Source organism: Littorina saxatilis, linkage group LG8, assembly GCF_037325665.1.
Source record: "Littorina saxatilis isolate snail1 linkage group LG8, US_GU_Lsax_2.0, whole genome shotgun sequence".
Taxonomy (NCBI): Eukaryota; Metazoa; Mollusca; class Gastropoda; order Littorinimorpha; family Littorinidae; genus Littorina; species Littorina saxatilis.
In genome coordinates, this window is record NC_090252.1 from 41,190,008 (window position 1) to 41,198,970 (window position 8,963).

The following is an 8,963-nucleotide window of genomic DNA, read 5'->3' on the forward strand; positions in this document are numbered from 1 at the left end:
TTTTTTGTATCCAAACAAAGGAGGTAAAGCTAATGATAATGGGATAGCGAGCGTCTTAAATTGCTACAGGGCTCCGCTTACTCCCGGGTGAAGCCGGGCTTAACTGCTAGTACATGATAAAGAAGGATTATTTGTGCCCAGTCAGGGGCTACCGTTGGGTATGGAAGTTCACCACAGATTGAGAACAAACTAACTAAAATAGGGTGGGTGACATGGGCCTATTCGTTTTTTGATCAAAGGCCAATACTCCGTCACGGCGGAGGGCTGACCGTGCACCCAAAAGCGGACTCAACCAAATGGGTATTTTTTGAAAGCTTGGGGCCTGCCGAACATAAAAATCGATGTTAACAAGAAATATTCAAGGGCGCACTTTCTCTTTTCAGTCAAAATTCAACTATACCCTGAAGAGTGATGCACGAGCATTTCAGACGCTTGCCTCTGAAAAAAGAAGTTCTCAGCCAAATTACGAACTCAAACTGGTACGTTTTACATATAAATGTGTTAGTTGGTATCTTTTGATTATCACAAAACAATTTGCGACTGCTTTGGCCGAGGATGCTGGTGATAGTATCATTACTATGAACCCTACCCTAAATCCAGGAAAGACGTCCAAAATGCAGGTAAGTTTTGATTAAAAATAAATTCACACAAGACTAGTATTGTTGTTTGGCTTCAATGGATATATTTTCGTCAAGTATGATGTCTTTACATAGTATCTGTATAATATGAATGGATTTGAACCATATACTCTGTCATTATGACCTTCCAATCTTCCTAACCCCCAGCCCAGTAAAGCGTGCGAGACGTTTCCTGAACAAATGTCGCTTTGTGGTGCGAGTTCAGTGTGACATGATTAGTTTCCAGAACCCCATTTCTGACTTTCGAAGTTTATCTACATACATTTAGCAATGCACGAGCAAAATATGACAACTTAATGGTGCCTTTTGGTTTAATGCTATGGTAAAAAATCCTAGTGATAGTGTTTACAGCTTGAAACAAAACATAACAGAGGGGAGTAGTCTTCCTCAATCTGGTTCAGAGCATAATGTATTTCTATTTTCAGAGGTAGCATTATTTCTGATAAGAGCTAGAGCCAATATAATGATGCTGAATATTTGAAAAATGAACTTTGTGACTCATCTGAGTAGCAGAAGAGCCTTCGTGATCGTCAGCGTAAGGCTGGCTGTCTTCAAGGCAATTCCTAGATGAACAACTTAACACTGCGTTCGATTATTCGCCCGTTTCTTAAGCTAGAGCTTTAAAACTTTACACGCGTCTAGGGCTACATGTACGCTTTACAATACATACAATATAGTTGACTCTCGCGTTATTTAAAGGTCACAACAAGGTCATTACCAGGCAAAAACGAGGGAAAACCGACGGAAAGTACCATTTTCTGCAACTGTTTGTTAGAAAAAGCTTTCAAATTCAATTATTTTTTGGGCATTAACGCATCTCTAGACATGACAATCATCCGATTATCAGACATCAATTGCGGAGGTCACGACAAGGTCATTACCAGGCAAAAACGAGGGAAAACCGAGGGAAAATACCATTTTCTGCAACTTGTGTGTAAGTAAAAGCTTTCAAACTCCATCTTCTTCTGGTATTGGCGCATCTCTAGGCATGACAATCATCTGATTAACAGTCCTCAATTTTCAAGGTCACAACCAGGTCATTACCAGATAGAACCGAGAGAAAACCGAGAAAAAATACCATTTTCTATAACTTTTTTGTAAGTAAGAGCTTATAAACTCCATCTTCTTCTGGGATTAGCGCTGATTTCAATGACCCTGAAGTCCGAGGAAAGTTTTCTTGGCCCATGCCTAGTTTGAAGGTCATGACAAGGTCAAGTTTACACGTTTTCTATTTGTGTTCGGCTATTTTCTAAGCTAAAGCTGTTGAGGCAGATTCATGACATCTTCCTTCGCCCACAGGGGCTCTAGGGGGGTGGGCGGGGCTGGATGTAATAGGGGTAGAAGAGAAGGGGAGAGAGAAGAAAAAGTCAATGTTAAGGTGTTCATCTACCGATAGCCTTGCGGTCTGCAAGCCTGACTCTGAGGATCACACCGGCTGTCCTGGCACTCAGACGAGTCATAAAGTTGATATATTTTCCGTCGTTTTACCCAGTAATGACCTTGTTGTGTGACCTTTAAATATTACGAGAGTCAACAATATTTGTTTCATGTCTTATAATGCCCTAGACGTGTGTAAAATCCCATCCTTGTCATGACCTTCAAACATTGCATGGGTCAAGAAAACTTTCCAAAGACTTCAGGGTCATTGAAATCAGCGCTAATCCTAGAAGAAGATGGAGTTTATAAGCTCTTACTTACAAAAAAGTTGCAGAAAGTGGTATTTTCCCTCGGTTTTTCCCTCGGTTTTATCTGGTAATGACCTTGTTGTGACCTTGAAAATTGAGGACTGTTAATCAGATGATTGTCATGTCTAGAGATGCGCCAATACCAGAAGAAGATGGAGTTTGAAAGCATTTACTTACACACAAGTTGCAGAAAATGGTATTTTCCCTCGGTTTTCCCCGGTAATGACCTTGTCATGACCTCCACAATTCATGACTGTTAATCAGATGATTGTCATGTCTAGAGATGCGCTAATCCCAGGAAACAATTGAATTTGAAAGTTCATTCTTACAAACAGTTGCAGAAAATGGTACTTTCCCTCGGTTTTTCTTCGGTTTTACCTGGTGATGACCTTGTTGTGTGACCTTTAAATATTACGAGAGTCAACAATATTTGCGTTATGTCTCATAAATCCCAAGACGTGTGTAAAGTTGTAATTAAGCTTTAGCTTCGAAAATAGCTGACGTCCAGAAAGTATTTTATTTGACCGTAAAAGATATTCCCAAATAGAAAACGTGTAAATTTGACCTTGTCATGACCTTCAAAGTAGGCATGGGTCAAGAAAACTTTCCTCGGACTTCAGGGTCATTGAAATCAGCGCTAATCCCAGAAGAAGATGGAGTTTATAAGCTCTTACTTACAAAAACGTTATAGAAAAATGGTATTTTCCCTCGGTTTTCTCTCGGTTCTATCTGGTAATGACCTTGTTGTGACCTTGAAAATTGAGGACTGTTAATCAGATGATTGTCATGCCTAGAGATGCGCCAATACCAGAAGAAGATGGAGTTTGAAAGCTTTTACTTACACACAAGTTGCAGAAAATGGTATTTTCCCTCGTTTTTACCCGGTAATGACCTTGTCGTGACCTCCACAATTGATGTCTGATAATCGGATGATTGTCATGTCTAGAGATGCGTTAATCCCAGGAAACAATTGAATTTGAAATCTTTTTCTTGCAAACAGTTGCAGAAAATGGTACTTTCCGTCGGTTTTCCCTCGTTTTTGCCTGGTAATGACCTTGTTGTGACCTTTAAATAACGCGAGAGTCAACTATATTTTACGTATTGTAAAGCGTACATGTAGCCCTAGACGCGTGTAAAATCTCAAAGCTCTAGCTTAAGAAACGGGCGAATAATCGAACGCAGTGTTAAGTTGTTCATCTAGGAATTGCCTTGAAGACAGCCAGCCTTACGCTGACGATCACGAAGGCTCTTCTGCTACTCAGATGAGTCACAAAGTTCATTTTTCAAATATTCAGCATCATTATATTGGCTCTAGCTCTTATCAGAAATAATGCTACCTCTGAAAATAGAAATACATTATGCTCTGAACCAGATTGAGGAAGACTATTCCCATCTGTTATGTTTTGTTTCAAGCTGTAAACACTATCACTAGCAATTTTACCATAGCATTAAACCAAAAGGCACCATTAAGTTGTCATATTTTGCTCGTGCATTGCTAAATGTATGAAGATAAACTTTGAAAGTCAGAAATGGGGTTCTGGAAACTAATCATGTCACACTGAACTCGCACCACAAAGCGACATTTTTTTCAGGAAACGTCTCGCACGCTTTACTGGGCTGGGGGTTAGGAAGATTGGAAGGTCATAGTGACATAGTATATGGTTCAAATCCATTCATATTTTACAGATATTATGTAAAGACATCATACTTGACGAAAATATATCCATTGAAGCCAAACAACAATACTAGTCTTGTGTGAATTTATTTTTAATCAAAACTTACCTACATTTTGGACGACGTCTTTCCTGGATTTAGGGTAGGGTTCATAATAATGATACTGTCACCAGCATCCTCGGCCAAAGCAGTCGCAAATTGTTTTGTGATAATCAAAAGATACCAACTAACACATTTATATGTAAAACGTACCAGTTTGAGTTCGTAATTTAGCTGAGAACTTCTTTTTTCAGAGGCAAGCGTCTGAAATGCTCGTGCATCACTCTTCAGGGTATAGTTGAATTTTGACTGAAAAGAGAAAGTGCGCCCTTGAATATTTCTTGTTAACATCGATTTTTATGTTCGGCAGGCCCCAAGCTTTCAAAAAATACCCATTTGGTTGAGTCCGCTTTTGGGTGCACGGTCAGCCCTCCGCCGTGACGGAGTACAACCAAAGCCGCTTTGGCCGGGTAGAAATGCCATAGTCTCCAAGTCTATTAGTCCAGGCATCTTAGCCACTTTAGTGAAGGGAACGTTGAAGTGACAATGACTAGGTTTAAAATGTCCCTTATCAGAAAGTTCAACCTCAGTCCTTTGATGTTTATTAAACACATGTTCATATAAAGTTGGCGCTTCATACGGAAAAATGGCTTTGAAATTGACCCAAATCCTTCTTTGGGCTCTGTAAATGTCGTTTGGGGGTATGGTTGTAAAATGGTATCTACTGGTCACCCCAATGTATAAACTGAAAACTCTTTCTGCACCAGAACACGCAGAAAGGATTGTATCTGCCTGATGTCTGATGCTTTTCAAAATCCCCAACCACTAACACCTTCAAAACGGACTTTAACTGACACTGTTGTTTTTCCCTATATAATCCTTACTATTTTTCCGAGACGTCGTCGTGTTGTGTATTTAGCTTGCCACAACCTCATACATGGTCCTAAAAGTTAAAGTTGAAGAAAATACTAAAGATAAATGAAAAAGCTGACGCAGTGTCATTCGCACCGTGAATCCCCCCATGGGAACATACTAAAGTCTGGTTCCAAATAGGCTCAATTTCCTTCTATTTCTTTGTATTTCTGCCTCGTAGGGGTAGGGGTGTTCAAACCAAAGGCACCTTTAAACCAAAATTCAAATCACACATCTTACAATACTAAGACACTCAGCAGTAAAAGGGTGTCTGCTGGTAAAAAATTCCAAACAATCCTAAAAGTACTTCACTACTAAAAGTGCTTTTAAAAAGAGCCGTTATTTTTCCCTCTATATTCAGTATTGTGTTTTCTGCGAACATGTAGTCTATTTAGATGGTTGTCGTGTGCACTTGAGTTGCTAAAGCGTTTTCAGTTGGGCATATGTCGAAAAGCAAAGCATTAGCCCTTTGAAAACCATCAGAACTGTCACACAAAAATAACATTTACCTATCTCACCAACTGACCAAACATAGGGCTTTTCCTTATGTATTATGTATTGTCGTGTTTTTTGTAGCATACTTGTGAAAACAGCCACCACTGTTGTAAATGATACTTTAAAGAGCATTATTTCATTTTTACAGTTGAAGGACAACCTGGACTGCCGTATATTACAGCTGTTTTACAATCAGCCAAAATTTTCTTAACAAACGTATGTTAAGAACAACTCCCATAGTGAAATTGAAGGAAAACAAATTGAAAATCCCCCTGCCATAGAGGAGCTAAAGAATCAACAATAAACGACTGCATGGATAGCTTGATGCACGAATGCATTGCGGACATGTTTGTCTCCAACCAAGAGAAAGTTCCAAAAAATCCCTTTTGTGCTTCTTATTATACAGTGACGTCAAAGACAGCCTTTTCTGCTGTTCATACATTCAGGGGTTATGGTTACACTAAACGACGTAGTTGTAGCCATACTGCCATCCAGATTTATTTTTTCCTTGCGAGCAGTCACAGGGTGTTTGTGCTGTCTGCCAACCGTTAGATGACCCCGCCCAAGTCTGTTAAGGGACCGTTTGACCGTTATAGAACGCGTCTTTTTGATTTTTTGGCACAGTTGGAAACGGTTGATTTTTATCCCTACCATTGTTTCCAAACATTATATAGGAATGTTTTGTGAACAACGGATAATAGCCGCTACTCGCATGTGTAGCAAAAGTGAGCGTACATACTCACCCTGGTCGTCCAGCCGTTGTCCGTTGCCCGTCTTTATCTGTCTGTACTGAACATTACCTTTGGATATTTCTCCAACGCTATGAAGTGAAGAAACACCAAATGTTGCAAAATGTTGTATGACCCCAAGAGCTCAAAAAAGATACTTGAGAACCTTGACCTTACCTTAAGGTCAAGGTCACAGGGAGAATGAATGTGGTCTAAAAACTGCAAAATTTCACATTGTGCCAGTTTTCTGGAAAACAAATTAAAAACAGCGGGCTTAGTTTTGTATGGTATACAAGAAAAAGAAAGCCTTATCTTCTGATACCATTTTGGTTGACCTCGCTTCAATGTCAAGGTCAGAGGAGCCCTTCAAAGTTGAATTGTAGACATATTTTGATGTGAGCTTGCCCCTTTAACTTTACTATGGACGATATCTCTTACAAACTTAAACACTGAGTGGGCCTTTGTTAGAATTTCATAGTGATCCACATCTGGCCACATGTCGTCAGTGTCAAGGTCACATTGACCCCTATCAAAAATGTGACCAAGACGGGTAAAGAAATCACTATTTAAAAGTGACCATGTGTCTTGATAAAAAGTGTTAAAAAGCACCATTATCCTTTGTATAATTATGTTGAATTACTGGTCTTATGTTCAGTGACCTTGGCCCTTGACTTTGGGTCAAGGTCATATGTATTTTCGTATCGAATGATGCTATTGACAGTTTCAATTGTTTGACCTTGAATTTCGAGGTCACATAAAGGTGAAAGTCATGTAAAGGATACAGTTAGCATGTTTCAATGTATATTTTATGAACCAGCTGTAAGACAAGTCCTACGGGCCTAACGCTTTCTTGCATTGAAATGCCTTTTCTCTTTTGCCTTCTTCTACGGTACCCCTTGGTTATAGAGGATCCAGCTCTGTATACTTGGTTTTACTAAGTGCCTGTCTATAACAGCGAAGGGTGAATGTCGTAAACCAACTCACTGCGCACAACTTGCTTCAAGGTCAAGGTCACAGGGGACATAAAATAATGTTGTTCAAAAACAGTAAATTTTCACATTTTCACAATTTTCTCCCACGTTATTGAGAATGACGACCTTAGCTACAAGTGTTATTTAGGTCAAAGCAAGCCCTATCTATTGATACCAGTTTGGTTGACCTTGCTTCAAGGTCAAGGTCACAGGGGACCTTCAAAGTTGGATTGTATACATGTTTTGAAGTGACCTTGACCCTGAACTATGAAAAAAATCTTTCAAACTTCATAATTGTGTGGGGCACATGTTATATACTGATATTGAGCCACATTTAGTCACATATAATCAAGGTCAAGGTCACTTTGCCCCTTATGAAATGTGACTGAAACGGGCAATTGAATCACTAAAAGTGACAATGTCTCTTTGTAGAAAGTGCCAATAAGTATGTTTATGCTTCCTATGTCTTGAATTGATAGCCTTGTGATGTGTGACCTTTGATGATCTTGACCTTGGCCAAAGGTCATGTGTAATTTGGTAGGAAAAATCTGTAAACCAGTTCTAATAGTGTACAATGTCCTTGCCAGCTTCAGTTGTTAGACCTTCACCTTCAAGGTCACCTGAAGGTCAAGGTCACTTTAAGACAAAGGTCAAGCATGAGAGTCGCATGGGCTTTGCTTTGTTAAGATTTTTTACCAAGAGACATGGATTTCTTTACCCGGCTTGGTCACATTTTTCATAGGGGTCAATGTGACCTTGACCCTAACAATATGTGACCAGATGTGGCTCACTATGAAATTCTAACAAACGCCCCACTCAGTGTTTAAGTTTGTAAGAGATATCGTCCATAGTAAAGTTAAAGGGGCAAGCTCACATCAAAATATGTCTACAATTCAACTTTGAAGGGCTCCTCTGACCTTGACATTGAAGCGAGGTCAACCAAAATGGTATCAGAAGATAAGGCTTTCTTTTTCTTGTATACCATACAAAACTAAGCCCGCTGTTTTTAATTTGTTTTCCAGAAAACTGGCACAATGTGAAATTTTGCAGTTTTTAGACCACATTCATTCTCCCTGTGACCTTGACCTTAAGGTAAGGTCAAGGTTCTCAAGTATCTTTTTTGAGCTCTTGGGGTCATACAACATTTTGCAACATTTGGTGTTTCTTCACTTCATAGCGTTGGAGAAATATCCAAAGGTAATGTTCAGTACAGACAGATAAAGACGGGCAACGGACAACGGCTGGACGACCAGGGTGAGTATGTACGCTCACTTTTGCTACACATGCGAGTAGCGGCTATTATCCGTTGTTCACAAAACATTCCTATATAATGTTTGGAAACAATGGTAGGGATAAAAATCAACCGTTTCCAACTGTGCCAAAAAATCAAAAAGACGCGTTCTATAACGGTCAAACGGTCCCTTAACAGACTTGGGCGGGGTCATCTAACGGTTGGCAGACAGCACAAACACCCTGTGACTGCTCGCAAGGAAAAAATAAATCTGGATGGCAGTATGGCTACAACTACGTCGTTTAGTGTAACCATAACCCCTGAATGTATGAACAGCAGAAAAGGCTGTCTTTGACGTCACTGTATAATAAGAAGCACAAAAGGGATTTTTTGGAACTTTCTCTTGGTTGGAGACAAACATGTCCGCAATGCATTCGTGCATCAAGCTATCCATGCAGTCGTTTATTGTTGATTCTTTAGCTCCTCTATGGCAGGGGGATTTTCAATTTGTTTTCCTTCAATTTCACTATGGGAGTTGTTCTTAACATACGTTTGTTAAGAAAATTTTGGCTGATTGTAAAACAGCTGTA